Below are 16984 nucleotides of genomic sequence, written 5' to 3' on the forward strand. Positions count from 1 at the left end.
CACTGGAAAGTGGAATTGCCAGATGGTTTGTAAAAAGAGGTGAGCAACAACTGCTCTTTAAAAAGAAAAAAGAAAAAAAAGTCTATATACAAACAAGCAACCAAACGCAAAAGAACATTTGCTTAGGAAAAAAAAAAGTCTTCGGCTTAAAATACACACACACATAGAATCTGAGTGTTCGTTATGTATTCTTGTTTATATCAAGATAAATATGACAAATATGGGTGATTATGCCTAAATTAGATAGAATACGGATCTCTGAGAGCCACACATTATCAGCATAACACATATAACCTGCAGGCAGGCCCCTGGCTAGTCTCCTTTCTTAAGCGCAGTTATTTAACTCTCCACTCATTCTCATGATGGTGCTCTCTGAGATCAATAAAGAATCACCCTTTTTGCCCTCATGAACTCAGACTCTATGAAGATCACTAATATGGGCATCAAGATAATTCAGGGTTCATTCCAGACCAAGCCACTCTGCAACCCATAATATTCCTTTTCCTTTCCCTGGGCCTCAGTTTGTTTATCTGTAAAATGAGGCATTTGAAAGGCAAGATTTCAACAGTTTCTTCCAGGTTGTAAATTCCATAATTCACAAGCATAAACCTGCAACTTTAAAAGTAATCAAAAATGGAATCTTTTAAAGAGACCAGGCATTGGTTTTAGAGGTTAATGGCAGCATAAATACTACTGTGCTGCCCCCTTGCAGCTTTCCTTCATTAATTTGAGGGCTACACAGAGAACCTAAGATAACTAGTAAACTATAAATTAAATCAACTTAGATGATGGAAAAGAGCAAGGCATGAGCAGCAATTACACTTAACCAGAGATTATGGGAGCCATAGATTCCTCCTGGTCTTTAGGCATATATTTAAGACAACGTTGTTTTCCATTCAGCCTTGTTTCTGTGTCTTTTCCTTAAAAAAAGTTCCTTGAATTCCCACAGCTCCCTCAGCTCTAGCACAGCAGTAGGCTGCTACCTTGTAGTCTATATTCATGTTGAACTTATTAATTATTAACATCAGTAGTCAGTCTAGAGGAGATTTTAGACAAGAAAACAAAACAGTATATATTTGCTCAAATAATTCTTTCAATTGCTCACTTTTCAATTGAGTGGAATGGCTGCAATCTCAATAAACATTTCTGTAAAAAAATATATGTATTAATAAAAAAAGTTAAGTTCCTTTTTGCCTAGTAAAATGGTTTATATTTATTGTGCTGGTTCTCAGAAGAGAAAATTTAAATTGTAAATGGAAGTATATTCTTATTTTAAGAAGTATTAGTCTTAAATTTTATTACTGTGCTTGCTAGACATATATCATGCATACTCACATGCCAGTTCAAAGTTATCATAAATTAATAAACTTATCAGAAATGACAGGTAGTAAAGATTTAAGGAGATAGTTCATTTTTAAAAGTTGCTTTTGTGGGTCTTTTCTCATTATTTATGATATTGACGTGAGGATTCCAGTGAGACCAAGCGCCAGGATTTGGAAAAATAAAATTAAAATGACTTCTAAAACTTCTATTATAGAAAAAATTAAATGGAATTAACTTTGCTCTCAGAGTGGCTGGGTGAACCTGACTTCAACCTTAAGCTACTTTTAGAGCATAAGAAAGAGTTTGTTAAAAGGGGAAGATGAGGTGTGATCAAACACAGAGGTGTAGAATGAGGAGAGCCCATCCCAACCTGTCCGCGAGAGAGATGGGAGGCTTCAGCAGTGATATTAGAGCGCCCTAATCCTATGTGCAAATAAACAAGCTTGGCTAGTTTTTCTTATTTAACAATTAATTTCATCTACTTCCATTTGTTAGATCTCTTAGATAGATTATAATACGGTTTCTATATCAGTCTGGATTCAGTTAGGAGAGAGAGAAACCACAGTTATCTGAACATAGAAAGTTTAATATAAAAAGTTATAAGAGGAATGTTTGTGGGAGGGAAGGAAGGAAAAAAGGAAAGGAGGAAGGGAGAGCGGGAGTGAGCAAGACAGGCTTTGAAGAGTTCCTGGCATGTAGTTAAATGCGCATTCCATTTTAATAATTTAAAAAAGAGCTATCACTATAACATGGGATTGAATTAGTGAGAAATTGACTAGTAAGACGTAAAGAGACTCTAAATAATATGGAAATAGCAGATATAAAGAGCAGTCCCCAAGGCTGAACTGGAACGCCCAAGGAAGGATGCTTGTCCAGGGGTGAGATCCAGACTACGGAAGAGAGTGTGGCACAGACCATGCCGTAGAACTTACTGGGAATCTGAGCTCTGAAACGTGCCAGAAATCCACTCTCTAGGGTACTGGAGTAAACTTTTAACAGAAATTGTGCCAGAGGAAGGTGCTAGGTGCTGGATACTACTGGCCACCAGTCACTGCAGAAGCTATGTGCTGAAGCAACTGCATGGTTCCAGAGAAATGGGCTGCACTGTAGAAAATGTACACTGGAGAAACTGTGTACAATGCAGGAACCTAGTGCTACAGAATCCACCCGTACTGCTGGAGCATAGTACTAGAAAAACTGCCTGGGTTACAGAAGTTGGTTGCTAGGAAAGCCAGGTGCACATCAAAAGACACTGGAAAAGCTGCACCAGGAACCTACCTACAGGATTACACTGGAGCCAGAAGGAAAACCCCTTCCTCTGCAGTGTATTTCAGTGCCCTCTGTGAACAAAGGTTAACATCATGCCTGCTGAAAAAGGAAAAATATTTAAAGGGCCTGGAATTATTTTCACAGGTGAGGCAAAAAGGGTGCATTTTAACCTAGAGGGAATAAATCAATAACTAGTACAGTTCCCAACCATGATCCCTCCACCAGAAGAGGATTATACATACAACATCTTTGTCACGTAGGTTTGAGTACTCCCTTAAGGCAAAGTATATTTCCCCACCCCATCGTCAGAGTTGGTCATGTGACTTCCTTTGGCCAATAATGTATGAGTTAAAGTGATACAATGTCTGTTTTGAGCAGAAGTTGTCATTATGACTGGGTGATTCAGCATGGCCTCTTGCACCTCTGCCTTCTGCCATGAAGAAAGGAACTCTAGTCCAGGCAGGTTCTGCTCTTTCACCTGGGTCCCAGATTGAGCTACAGAGCTGAGGAGAGTCACAGCAAACCTGCAGACCTTGATGCAAGGAAAAGATATTGGCAGTTTTGGGTCGTTTGTTACAACAAAATCTGACTGATGCAGTTTCCATTCTTTATTTTTTATTTCTTTTTAAAATATACTTAGATTACATAAAATGTTACATAATATATTACAAAATATATAAGGGATTCCCATATGCCCCGCACCTCCCAATTTTAACCACATTAACAACTTCTTTAATTATTGTGGTACATTCATTGCAATTGATGAACACATTTTGGAGCATTGCCATGTAGCATGCATGGATTATAGTTCACATTGTAGTTTACACTATCTCCCATTTCATTCTGTAGGTTATGGCATGATATATAATGTCCTGTATCTGAATTTGCAGTGTCATTCATGACAAACCCAAGTCCCAAAATTGCTGCCATATTATGTCTCTTTTTCCCTCTCCCTGCCTTCAGCACTTCTGGGGGCCACTGTCTCCATATCAATGATATAATTTCTTCTAATGCTAGAATCACAATAAGTCTATAGTAGAACACAAGTAAGTCTACTCATCCATATTTTATTCCCCAATCCTGAAGATTCTGGGATGATGATGCCCACTCCACCTCTGTTTGAGAAGGGATTTCAATCCCATATGACTGATGGATGGGAGTTTTTTGCTTGCAGTTGTAGGCTTTCTTAGTTCCTTGCTGTAGTGGTTGCCCATCATCACCTCCTTGTTAGTTGTCCTTGGTGAGTCCAATGAACTGTAGGTGTTGCAGTTCTGCTGAGGCTCAGGGCCCAGCTGGCACATGAACAGCCCAGAGATTCAAGTCTCTTGAACATACATTTACCAAGTCCAGTCCCAACTATAGGTTCAATAAAAGGGACAGAAGAGGCATGTGTAGAGAAGTCACACCTGAGTCCAACCCTGTCACACTCAGGAGCACAAACTCTAAAACAGGGCTCACTGGCAAGGCACCAAACTCCAGGGTCCATGATTGTAGGACCTAGGTGTCTCCAGAGCACTCAAGAGCCCCTTATTTGAGGTATTATCTACTTTGGCTGTCTATGAGATCCTGCTGAGACAGGCATAAGCATTACCTCTCTGATGACCTTTCAACTCATTTTAAAGTCTCTTAGCCATATAAACTCATTTGTCTTTACCATTCCCCCCTTTTATTCAAGGTCTTTTTCCAGTTGCATCATCAGCTGGTGCTTGGCAGTGTCAGGGAGGCTCATCCCTGAGAGTCATGTCCCATGCTGGGGAAAGGTAATGTATTTATATGCTGAGTTTGGCTTAGAGAGAGGCCACATTTGAGCAACATGGAGGCTCTCGGGAGGTAAAACTTAGGCACCCTACAACATTAGGCTAAATTGCAATTTCAAGGGCAAAAGGCCCATAAGCATAGTCATTAATATCAAGGGCTCATCAATGGACCATCCTTCTTCACTGGTCATTGCCCCTGTACTCAGGATTGTTGTTGTTCCTTTTAAAAATGCCTCATAGTTCCCAAGGATGGGAATTCAGTATTCTCTCAGTTATTGTGTGAATCTGTACACACTCTGGCAATGCCCCATGAACATTTGAACATATTTATATACCTTATATGTGTACCCAGATGAACTTCCTCCCATGTATCTCCCATCACTGACACTCTGCACCATTGGCCCTCCCTTGCCATACTTGTAACCCTTCTGTGAGCCAAAACTACTTAAAAAATGAGGCCAAAAATATTGGCAAATTTAATTAACAGGGAAATGAGATAGTAATGATAAGTTTAAACATAAGATATAAAATACATAATAATTTAGAAAAACTAAAATAAAGTAAAAAAAAAATTGGGGTGTTAAAAAAATGAAAAATATTTGAAAAAAAAGTTTTTTGCTGTTTTGCCTTTCACCACTATAATAACTGTTGTCCTGTATGTACAGTGGCAGTTTCTTCCATTTTTTCCTCAGTGTCTTACTTTTTTTTTCATTATGTCTTCAAAGAAGTTTTAGGTCACAGTAAAGTCACATGCAGAATATAGGGGACTCCCATATACCCAACATGCTCTCCCTTTTCCACCTTCCTTATTAATGACCTTCTTGCATGTGGTTGGCACATTTGTTACAATTGATGTACAATATTGAAACATGGCAACTAACCATGGTCAGTAGTTTATATTATGGTTTACGATTTAGACCATACATTTTTATACATTTTTAAAGAAATTTATCATGGCCTGTATCCATCATTGCAAGATCATACAAACACTTCTATTGCCCCCTAAATATCTCCTCTTCCATCTATTCTATTCCTTCCTTCCCCTCCCCTTGGGACCCACAGTGGCAACCAGTCTTCACTCCCTGAAGTACGAGATTGATAGATACTTGCAGCAACGCTGAGGGCTAGACACACTAGTCTCTCCTCCCCTATTAGGAACCACTCGTGCTCTTGAGAGACAGCCTCCCCCCTGTTTGAGAACATATCAGGCCTCCTGAGTATGGGAGTCAAACTCCTTCCCACTCATTATGTGGGTCTCCCCCCACTGATAGAACAAACTATGACAAAATGATCACTTGCACATTCTCTAGAAGACTGCCCCAGGTGCACCCTGTCCCCTGTGAACCCCCATCCAACACCCTAAACCAGTAGCCCTTCCATGTCATATTGCCAAAAGAGTTTTCTCAACATTGTAGTTTCAACCACATACCTGCCAAATCCCAGTGTTCACCTGCTCACTCCTCCAACCCTTCCCTCCGCCCCATTCCATGGATCATCCAACTCATTCTCCCCACCCCAGCCCTCTGTCAAGCTTGCACTACCCAACCCAATATTATCCCTAAACCCCTGTTATATCCCTTCACTGCACAACTACTCACTTCTACCTTATCATAGATTTTGCCTGTATGGGTATTGGCTCAAAACACTCCTTTCCCTTTCTATTTCCTGTAAACATACCTTCCAGACTCTAGCTCTCTGAGTTGGCTCATTTGCTTAATTCTTATCAGAGAGGTCATGTAATATTTGTCTTTCAATGCCTGGCTTGCTCTACTCAATAAAATGTCCTCAAGATTCATCTCTGTTATTCCATGTATTACAGCTGAGTAATATTCCACTGTATGGGGAAGTGGACTTGGCCCAGTGGTCAGGGCATCTGTCTACCACATGGGAGGTCCGCGGTTCAAACCCCAGGCCTCCTTGACCCATGTGGAGCTGGCCCATGCACAGTGCTGATGCGCTCAAGGAGTGCCGTGCTACGCGGAGGTGTCCCCCGCGTAGGGTGGCCCCACACGCAAGGAGTGCACCCCATAAGGAGAGCCACCCAGCGTGAAAGAAAGTGCAGCCTACCCAAGAATGGCGCCACACACATGGAGAACTAATGCAGCAAGATGACGCAACAAAAAGAGACACAGATTCCCATGCCACTGACAACAACAGAAGTGGACAAAGAAGAACACGCAGCAAAAATGAACACAGAGAACAGACAACTGAGGTGGGGTGGGGTGGGGTGGGGTGGGGGGGAAGGGAGAGAAATAAATAAATAAATCTTTAAAAAAATATATTCCGATGTATGTGTATGTACCACATTTTGTTATCCATTTATCTGTTGATAGGCATTCAGGTTTATTCCAACTTTTGGCAATAGTGAATAATGCCATCATGAACACTGGTATGCATATATCTGTTTGTGTCTTTGCTTTCAATTCTTCTGGGAATTGCTGGTTCATATGACAGATCTATAGTTAATTTTTTGAGGAACCACCAAACTGTCCTCCACAATGGCTGCACCATTCTCCATACCCATCAACAGTGGATCAGCATTCCCATTCCTCCATATCCTCTCCAACACTTGTAGTCCTTTGTTTTTTAATGGCCACCAGTCTAATGGGTGTAAGATGGTATCTCATTGTAGTTTTGATTTGCATTTCCCTAAGAGCTAATGATGTTGAGCATCTTTTCATGTGCTTTTTAGCCATTTGTATTTCTTCTTTAGAGAAGTGTCTGCTCAAATCACTTGTCCGTTTTTTGAATGGGTTGTTTTATTTTGAGAATAGGATTTCTTTATATGTGCTGGATATTAGACTCCTATCAGTTATATGGTTACCAAATATTTTCTTCCATTGGGTGGGCTGTCTTTTCACTGTTTAACAAAATCCTTTGAGGTGCAAAAGGTTTTAATTTTGAGGAGGTCCCATTTATCTATTTTTTCCTTCACTGCTCATGCTTTGGTGTGAAGTTCTTGAAGCCATTTCCTATTACAAGGTCCTGTAAATGCTTCCCTACATTATCTTCAAAGGTCTTTATGATCTTGGCTCTTATATTTAGATCTTTGATCCATCTTGAGTTGATTTTTGTATAAGATGTGAGATGGTGTTCCTCTCAAAATTCTTTTGGATATGGATATCCAGTTCTCCAAGCACCATTTGTTGAAGAGGCCATTCTCTCCCAGTTGAGTGGGCTCGGGGGCCTTGTTGAATATCAGATGACTATATGTGAGGATCTATATCAGAACTCTCAATTCGGTTCCATTTGTCAATATTTCTATATTTGTGCCAATTTTATGCAGTTTGATCACTGCTACTTTGTAGTATGTTTTTTTAAAGATTTATTTTTTATCTCTCCCCTTCCTCCCAGTTGTCTGCTCTCTGTGTGTTCTTTTGTGTCCACTTACATTCTTGTTAGTGACATCAGGAATCTGTGTCTTTTTTGTTACATCATCTCGCTGCATCTGCTCTCCGTGTGTGCAGTGCCACTCCTGGGCAGGCTGCAATTTTTTCACATGGGGTGGCTCTCCTTATGGGGTGCACTCCTTGTATGTGGGGCACCCCTACATGGGGGATGTCCCTGCGTGACACAGCACTCCTTTCACACATCAGCACTGCATGTGGCCAGTTCACCACACAGGTCAGGAGTCCCTGGGTTTGAACCCTCAACCTCCCATGTGCTAGATGGACTCTCTAACCATTGAGCCAAATCTGCTTCCCTGTAGTATGTTTTAAAGTCAGATAGTGTGATTTCTCTGATGCCATTTTTCTTTTTCAATATGTTTTTGGCTATTTGGGGTCTCTTGCCCTTCCAAATAAATTTTATACTTAGTTTTTCCAATTCAGTAAAAAGTGCTGTGTTAATTTTTATTGGGATTGCATTAAATCTGTAGATTATTTTGGGTAGTATTGACATCTTAATGATATTTAGTCCCCTGTCCATGAACAGGGAATATTCTCCCATTTATTTAAGTCTTCTTTGATATCCTTTAACAGTATTGTGTAGTTTTCTGTGTATAAGTCATTTACATCTTAAGTTAAAACTATTCCTAGGTATTTGATTTTTTTAGTTACTATTGTAAATGGTATTTTTTTCTTGATTTCCTCCTCAGATTGTGCATAATTGGTGTACAGAAATGCTACTGATTTTTGCACATTGATATTATAATGTGACTTTACTGAACTCATTCTTCTGGAAGCTTTGTTGTAGATTTCTTGGGACTTTCTATGTATAAGACCATATCATCTGCAAATTGTGAAATTTAGACTTCTTCCTTTCCTATTTGGACACCTTTTATATATGTTTCTTGTCTCAGTGCTTGAGCAAGTACTTCTAACATAGTGTTAAATAGGAGCAGTGATAGTGGGCATCTTTGTCTTGTTCCTGATTTTAGAGGGAAAGATTTTAGGATTTCACCATTTTATATGATGTTAGCTGTGGGTTTTTCATATATACCCTTTATCATGTTCAGAAACTTTCCATCTATTCCTATCTTTTGCAGTGTTTTTATCCAGAAAGAGTGCTGTATTTTTTCAAATGCTTTTTCTGTGTCCATGGAGATGTGGACATGTAGTTATTATCTTTTGATCTGTTTTTGTGGTGTATTACAATGATTAATTTTCTTACATTGAACCATCCTTGCATGCCCAGAATGAAACCCACTTGGTCATGGTGTATAATTTGCTTGATGTGTTATTGAATACAATTAGCAAGTATTTTGTTGAGGATTTTAGCATCTGGTTTCATTAAAGAGATTAGTTGGTAATTTTCCTTTCTTGTGGCATCTTTGCTAGGCTTTGGTATTAGGGTAATGTTGGTATCAGTGAATGAGTTAGGCAATGTTCCTTCTACTTAAATTTCTTGGAAGATTTTAAGCAGGATTGGTGTTAGTTCTTTCTGGAATATTTGGTAACATTCACCTGTGAAGCCATCTGGTTCTGGGTTCTTCTTAATTGGGAGGTTTTTATGACTGATTCTATTTCTTTACTTGTGATTGGTCTGTTGGGTTCATCAGTTTCCAATTTCATCAATGTAGGCTGCTTGCCTGTTTCTAGGAATTTGTGTATTTCCTCTAAATTGTTCTTGGCATAAAATTTTTCAAAGTATCCTCTTATGATATACTTTATTTCTGTTGGGTCAATGGTGTTACCCCTTCCTCATTTCTTATTTTGTGTATTTGCATCTTCTCTCTTTCTTTCTTTGTTAGTCTAGCTAAGGGTTTGTCAATTTTATTGGTCTTCTTGAAGAACCAGCTTTTGGTTTTTATTTTTTACAGTGCTTTCTTATTTTTTCATTTAGTTATGCTCTCACTTTTTTATTTCCTTCTTTCTACTTCTTTTTTTGGTTAGTTTGCTGTTCTTTTTCAAATTCCTCCAGGTGTGCATTTCGGTCTTCAATGTTAGCTCTTTCTTCTTTTTTGATATGTGAATTTATGGCTGTGAGTTTTCATCTCCATACAGCTTTGGCTGCATCTCATAGGTTTCCATATGTTGTGTTGTCATTTTAGTTCATTTCAAGGTAGTTACTGATTTCTTTTGAAATTTCCTCCTTGACCCACTGTTTGTCTAAGTGTTGTTTTTTAACTTCCATATCTTCTGCGTAATCTGGGTCTCTGGTCCTTACAAATTTCCAGCTTCATTCCATTGTGGGCAGAGAAATTATTTTGTATAATTTCAATCTTTTCTGAGTTCGTAGAGAAGTTTTCTGTGGCCTAGCATGGGTCTATCTTGGAGAATGATCCATGTACATGTGAGAAATGTGTATCCTGCTGTAGTTGGGTGTAGTGTTCTGTATATGTCTATTAGGTCCAGATCCTCTAGTATATTATTCAAAGCCTTGTTTCTTTATTGGTTCTCTGTCGAGATATTCTTTCTAGTGGTGATAATGGTGTATTAAAGTCCCCACTATAATTTTGGAGGCATCTATTTCTCCACTTAGTTCTTCCAGTGTTTGCCTCATGTATTTTGAGGTGCCCTGCTTAGGTGCATAAATGTTTATGATTATTCTTTCTTCCTGAAAAATTACCCCTTTTGCTAATATATAGTGTCTCTCTTTGTCTCTCACAATAGTTTTGCAATTAAAGTCTATTTTGTCTGATAGTAGTATAGCTCGTCCCACCCTTTTTTTGATTACTGTTTGCTTGTAAGATTGTTTTCCAGCCATTCACTTTGTCTCCTTGAATCCCTGGACCTAAGGTGGGTTTCTCATAGACAGCATATAGATGGGTCATATTTCTTTATCCATTTTGCCAATCTGAGTCTCTTGACTGGTGAGTTTGATCCATTAACATTCAGTGTTATTACTCTCAAGGAATTACTTACATTAGTCATATTTTCTTTGGGTTTATTTATGTCATATATTGTTTTTATTTCTCTTTTTTTCTTTTTAGTTGTTCATACATTCATCTCCAACTCTCTCCTGTTTTTTCCTTTCAAACTGCGTAACTCTCTTTAGTATTTGTCAAAGGGCAGGTTTCTTATTGGCATACTCTCTTAGTTTCTGTTTATCTGTGAATATTTTGAACTCTCCAGCTTTGCTGGATTGGGAATTCTTGGCTGGAAGTTTTTGGGTTTTTTTGTTTTTTGTTTTTGTTTTAGTACCTTAACTATGTCATTACAACTGGCTTCTTGCCTCCAAAGTTGCAGATGAGAAATCAGCCTTAATTATATTGCACTTCCCTTATATGTGATGGTTCTCTTTTCTCTTGCTGCTTTCAGTATTTTCTCTTTGTCTTGAGCATTGAACAGTATGACAAGTATATGTCTTGGAATAGGCATGTTGGGATTTATACTGTTTGGGGTGAGCTGCACTTCCCGGACATGTACATCCATCTCCATTAATAGGGTTGGGAAGTTTTTAGTCATTGTTTCCTCCAACACTCCTTCTGTCCCCTTTCCTGTCTCTTCTCCCCCTGGGATGCCTATAATGCGTATGTTTGTGCATTTTGTGTTGTTGTTCAAATCCCAAAGTCCCTGCTGGATTTTTTCTATCATTTTATCTATCTTTTCTACTATCTGTTTGATTTCAGATGTAATGTCTTCCACATAGCTAATTCTTTCCTCTGTCTGTTCAATTCTGCTGTTGTGTGCTTACAGTGTATTATTTCTTGGATTGTGCCATTCATCCCCAGCATATCCATTATCTCTTTATGTATATTTATAATTTCTTCAGTATGTTCTCCCAATGTCCTTAATCTCTTCCTTCACTTCATTAAGTTGTTCCATGAAATTTTGTTGGACAGCTTTGATGAGTTATTCAGTGTTCTGCATCTGTTCCCGGTTTTTTGTTTCTTCCTGTTTCTTGATATGGTTTGTAATTTTTGTTGCTGTCTGGTCATCTTTTTATCTTGATGGGTTTATTCAGTTGATTAGCTGCTCTCTTTACTCTAGGGCTTTATTTTGTTGGTATTTTTGTATATGTGTTAAGTTTTCTCTTTGATAATTTGGTCATCTTATCTATTTCCTTGCTGTGTCTATGTTCCCTTGAAGGAAAAAGATTAGGGCCAGAAAAAACAAAAGGATAATAGTAATAATTGTAGTATAAGTTAGAAGAGGAACCACGTAAGACCTAGGAAAATGAATATTTAACTCATGTAAGCAGTGTATAGTAATAGGAATAAAAAAGTGGTGTACCTACAGTGAAATGAGGAACTGAATATAGAAAAGTACATAGAATGAGTTAAAAGGCCAGAATGATGAGGAGAGAGGGAAAGAGAAAAGAAAGGACAAAAAGAAAAGGTTAATAAAAGAACAAAGACAGAATAGAAGAGTTAGAAATAAAATAATGGGAAAATTGAGCACTAAACAAAGAGAGGTGGAATGTAAGGAAACAGAAAGCGGTAGATATAAAGATATAGGAAGGAAAGAGAGCATCAGTAGCCAAAATCAGTTTACACAGAAAAGGGTCATCAATAGGAAACACAACAAACAAGGAACAAGTCAGCAGCACCTAATTTTTTTTAAAAGGTGGGGGGAGGGGATAAAGAGGAAAGAAAGACAAGAAAACAAAAAACAAACCCACAAGCAAGTAGTCAGACAAAAAGTAAGGAAAAAGAGCTTTCCCTCTTAGGCCTCTGTGGAGCTTCTCAGGCTGCTGGTGTTCATCAGTCAATTACCCTGCAGCCTTCCCTCTGCAGGTTTTGAAGTGGATTTTAGCAAGTAAACTAAGTTAAATTTTTAAACAGAAGTAATCTTTTTTCAGGAAAAATTGCAGACCCAAGAGAAGCTAATACAAGAATAATGTCTATGATTTCCCTGTCCTAAAGTATCATCTGGATATTTGATATCAAACAAACTAGGGACCTCATATATACAAGGCAAAAACTCTACCTCTGAGCTAAACTTGGTCTTGGGTAAGTTAACTCTTCAGAAAGCTATCTAGTCACTTTCCCTCAGACAGGTTTGACTCTGCTGTTGGATAAATTCTTGCTGATTAGGAGTCTGTCCCTGACCTGCCCTAGTTCTATTTTGTTCTATTGCTTTCTCTCTCAGGGCAGCAGGAGACAATAGCCAGTGTGAGCATTCCCTTTTGAAATTCAAATGAGACCCTGGTGACTTAACTCACTGACTCTCAACCCTTCTCCAGACTACCCCCTCCTCCCAGGGTACCCTAAATAGGTTCTTGGAAGCTTATTAAGCACTTCCTACTGCCTGCCTCTCTTAGGGGAGTTGAAATTTTGATAGTTTTCAGCATCACTAGTCAATGGCCTGACTCCACCTTCTTCCATGCCGTATTTCTCTATCCCAGGGCAGTTAGGTAAATCAGGCTGCCTCAGCAGATTTGCCACTCCCCTCTCCCTGGTGCCACCTCGAACTGGCTGGATGCTCCTCAAAGCTCAAAAAGGGGCTCCAGGTAACCAAACCCACAGAAAGGAATGCCCTCTCCACTTTTCTCCAGAACCCGCCCTCTCTTGGAGAACACTTACTCTGGCTGGATGGCCAGCAGGAGTCTGGGTTTGCTGTGGCTTTTTGCCATGAGGTTGGGGCTTAGCCATCCCATGGTTTTACCTTGAACAATTTATCTCTTTGTTGAACTCTCTCCAGATTGATGTCCTGAAGCCTCCTGCTCTGTGGTTTCCCAAAACAGCTCACTCAGGCAGGATCTTGCCCCCACTCAGCCAGTTTTTGCAGGAGAGATGGTGAGTGCACACTTAAACCGGGCCATCTTGCCCCTCCCTCCCTATGCTTCTTTTTAAGAGGAGGGGACTGTGAGAGTTGGGAGGATGACAGGTAGAAGGGAACAGGTGGAAATCAAGCCGGTGGGAAGAAATAAAAAAAAAGAGGAGCGCTTTCACGCCAGGAAGTGCTGGATGCAGAAAGGAGAAGTGAGAGTGGCCCAATTTCCATTCTTGACAAGTGATTTTAAATTTTTTCATGGTTAATCATGATCATGCTACATAAAGCATGGTGTAAAGTAGTTTGTATTCTGATTTTCCATATTTATCTGGCCTAGAAGAGAGAACAGAGCAATGCCTGTCCTTGGATTGAGGGGAATTAATTACAACAGTGTTGACCTGAGAGAAGTCTCAGCCAGCTGTGATTTCCCATATGACATCCTAAATTCACCTATGTATAACTCCTTGGGTGGAAGGTTAGAAATGGAAAGATTATAGTCAACAGGTTCTTTAATTCATAGGGCCTCTCCACATCATAGCAGCTTCTCTCTCTTTACCAGTTTTGATGATCTGCTATTAAGATTATCATTTACTTCATTTTATCTGGTCTTTATCAAATGTCCCTAAATCACTTGGGATTCTGAATTATGGTTTCTTGATGGATAACTTGATCTTCTTAAGGAGACTTGGTAGACTTCTAGTCAACTTTCTGGGAAAGGATTTTTGCTAAGGTGTTGTGTAAATTCTTCCTCAGCTGTTATTATACTCTGGCAACTTAATACTCATAGACTTTCTCTCTCTTCATTGATCTATTAAGAGAAAATCATTCTCTAACTTACTGATATATTAGCTATTATAATTATAATTGACCTCTTAGTGCATCATGATCATAATTGTTACAGCATTTGATAATCTCAGAGTATCTTCTAACCTGACACACAAACATACACATTGAATTCTCATGCTAGATACTCAGTGGAAAAATTCTGCTAGGAAAAAAACAAAAAATGTTTAGATAAAATAAGTTATGAGTATTATCACTGACTATTTAAAAGCATGTGATCAATATTAGCATATATTTAAAATAAATATTTAGAAAGAGAAGTGAAATAGTCCTAATATTCTTCTTTGAGCACTAGAAATATTACTTCCTATGGATATTCCAAAATACCATTTTATATTGACTGGGATTTTCAGAGCCTGTCTGTGAAAATAGTCCTAGACAAATTAATTTGAGCAAGTACATGTAAAGAACATGAGGAAGTAGAAAAAAGCCAGAGTCTAGTCCAGTCTTTGTCACTGTGCTTACGGAGTTTCAGTTTTCTCACTTCTAAAATGGGACTAAGAAGATAATAAAATCTGCCTTACCAAACACTTATACTTTATTTGCTGGGCTGGGGGTCAGGGTACATAATCAAATGAAATGTGTATGTGGAACATATATGTAAATTATAAAGATTTTCGCAAATCTGAAAGTTTTTGACTATAAGTAATAACTGATGCTATACTAATATTTTCCTAAATCCCACGGGACCTAAGGCCTAGTCTGGTGTATAAGACTTAATTAAAACAATGATCTTCCAAATATTAATATATCCTGCAGCAGAAAGAAACATATGATATTTGAACAGGCCCTAAAGGTAAGGGTAGATATATATATGTATAATTTCTCCTTCTGAAATCATTAACAACCCAATTATAATTTCATCTATAAGGAAGTATCATATTTCCCACAAAACCCATTTAATAGAAAATGTGGTCAAATTTACCAATTTACCATAGGCACGTTCCCTTATCAATATATCATGCTATCACTAAAATGGGAAGGGATAGAATAAAGGGATAGAGGCATAATGGCAGACTGCAGGTCAGGAGTTGTGATGGTTTGAAGCTGAATGTGCCCCAGAAAAACAGGTATGAACCCTTGTAAGTAGGACCTTTTGATGAGGTTACTTTAGTTAAGAAGATGTGGCCCACCTCATTCAGGATGGGTGTTAAATTCTGTTACTGGTGTCCTTCAATGAAATTCAGACAGAGAGAAAGCCACAGGGAGCAGCCAGAAACTGAAATTTGATGGAAACTGAAAGAGAACAGAGAGGGCAGGAGAGGCTGCCATTTGCATTGCCATATGACAGAGGATCCAAGGACCAAAGATTGCCAGCAGCCAGCCCCAGAACACTAGTCTTTGGGAAGAAAGCATTGCCTGGATGATACCTTGATTTGGACTTTCTTTTAGCCTCAAATCCATAAACAAATAAATTCCCTTTGTTTAATTCAACCCATTTCATGCTATTTCCTTAAGCTGCCTAGAAAATTGGAACAGGAGGTAAAGATGGATGAAACAGACACAGCCGACAGATCATACTTTGGGCTTTTTGGAATAGATTTTCCCTAGTATATAATGAAGCCTAATCCCTTTGTTTTTCTCTAACACACAGCCCTTTAGACCAGCCCTCTAATAGAACCTCATACACTGCATTTAAATATTTGTTAAATTGTCTGTCCTTCTTACCAGACTATGAATGCCTTGAAGATAAGAATCTTGTCTTAATTGCTAGTAGCACTGATGTGTAGACAAGGCCTGGCCTATAGTAGATGTGCAGTAAATGTTAGATGAAGGGATGGATGGATAGAGTAAAGTCCTAGGAAGAAACAGGATTTAGCAAAATTATAATTGAGCATTATACTTCTTGAAATTTAAGGAACTATCTTCAAGATACAGTGCAGTGCAGATTTTTATATTAAAATTTAATAAAAATTAGTCCATAGTCTTGAGGCAAATAGTTTTCTGCAGACTCTTGGAAAAGAACATGATTAAATTCTATTGTTTCAGTGCATTTAAGTTTATACATTTCTTGAAAAATAAACTTAAAACAACTATGATGTACTGCTTAAAAAGATAATACTATTCTTAGTACAAAGGAATGTATTTTTAGACTGGAATGGGATGTGGAGGAGGTGTGTCCAGTATATAAATCTAAAAGCTTGCAATCTTTGTCATAGTATAAAGAATACTATATTTATTACATAAAAGAAAAGAGAAATTTTAAAAATCAGTTGAATACAACATATTCTAAAATATAATAAACACATTAGATTTCATATTTTTTCAGATGTTTTAAAGGTGGTGTAGAACTCTTGAGCATTTTCTGGTATTTTTGAACAGAGGTAAGTATCTGTAAATGGGTCGTTTCATTCTTAATCTTAAGCATGACAAAAGCATTTATATAATCCTTGAATCTGCTTAAAGAAAATATTAGGAGGAAAACCATATCTGCAAGGCTGAACAAATTTGACTTTCAATGGAGATGTTTGATAAGGTAAATCTTACTTTGTCTGTTGCTTTGCCTGCTGTGTGGTATGAATTCTTTACCCACTAATCACGCATCTCAAGATCTAAGAATATGGGGCTCCCTAGAATAGGCTATATATTTTTTATTGCCATCTCGAATCAAACTGATGCCGTTTTTCATGAGAGGACTAATAAAAGTCATATTCTGTATTGAAACATCCCTGTATTTTATGGACCCATATGATA

At 38.2% G+C, this 16984-nt stretch overlaps 1 protein-coding gene across 1 annotated transcript in view; it reads left to right on the forward strand.

Moving 5' to 3' along the window:
* The window catches only part of LOC101413984 (EGF-like and EMI domain-containing protein 1), a 571143-nt gene that overhangs the window by 423217 nt on the left and 130942 nt on the right, over positions 1–16984 (forward strand). The gene's annotated exons all lie outside the window — the stretch shown is intronic.

Source organism: Dasypus novemcinctus, chromosome 4 (assembly GCF_030445035.2).
Source record: "Dasypus novemcinctus isolate mDasNov1 chromosome 4, mDasNov1.1.hap2, whole genome shotgun sequence".
NCBI classification, from domain to species: domain Eukaryota; kingdom Metazoa; phylum Chordata; class Mammalia; order Cingulata; family Dasypodidae; genus Dasypus; species Dasypus novemcinctus.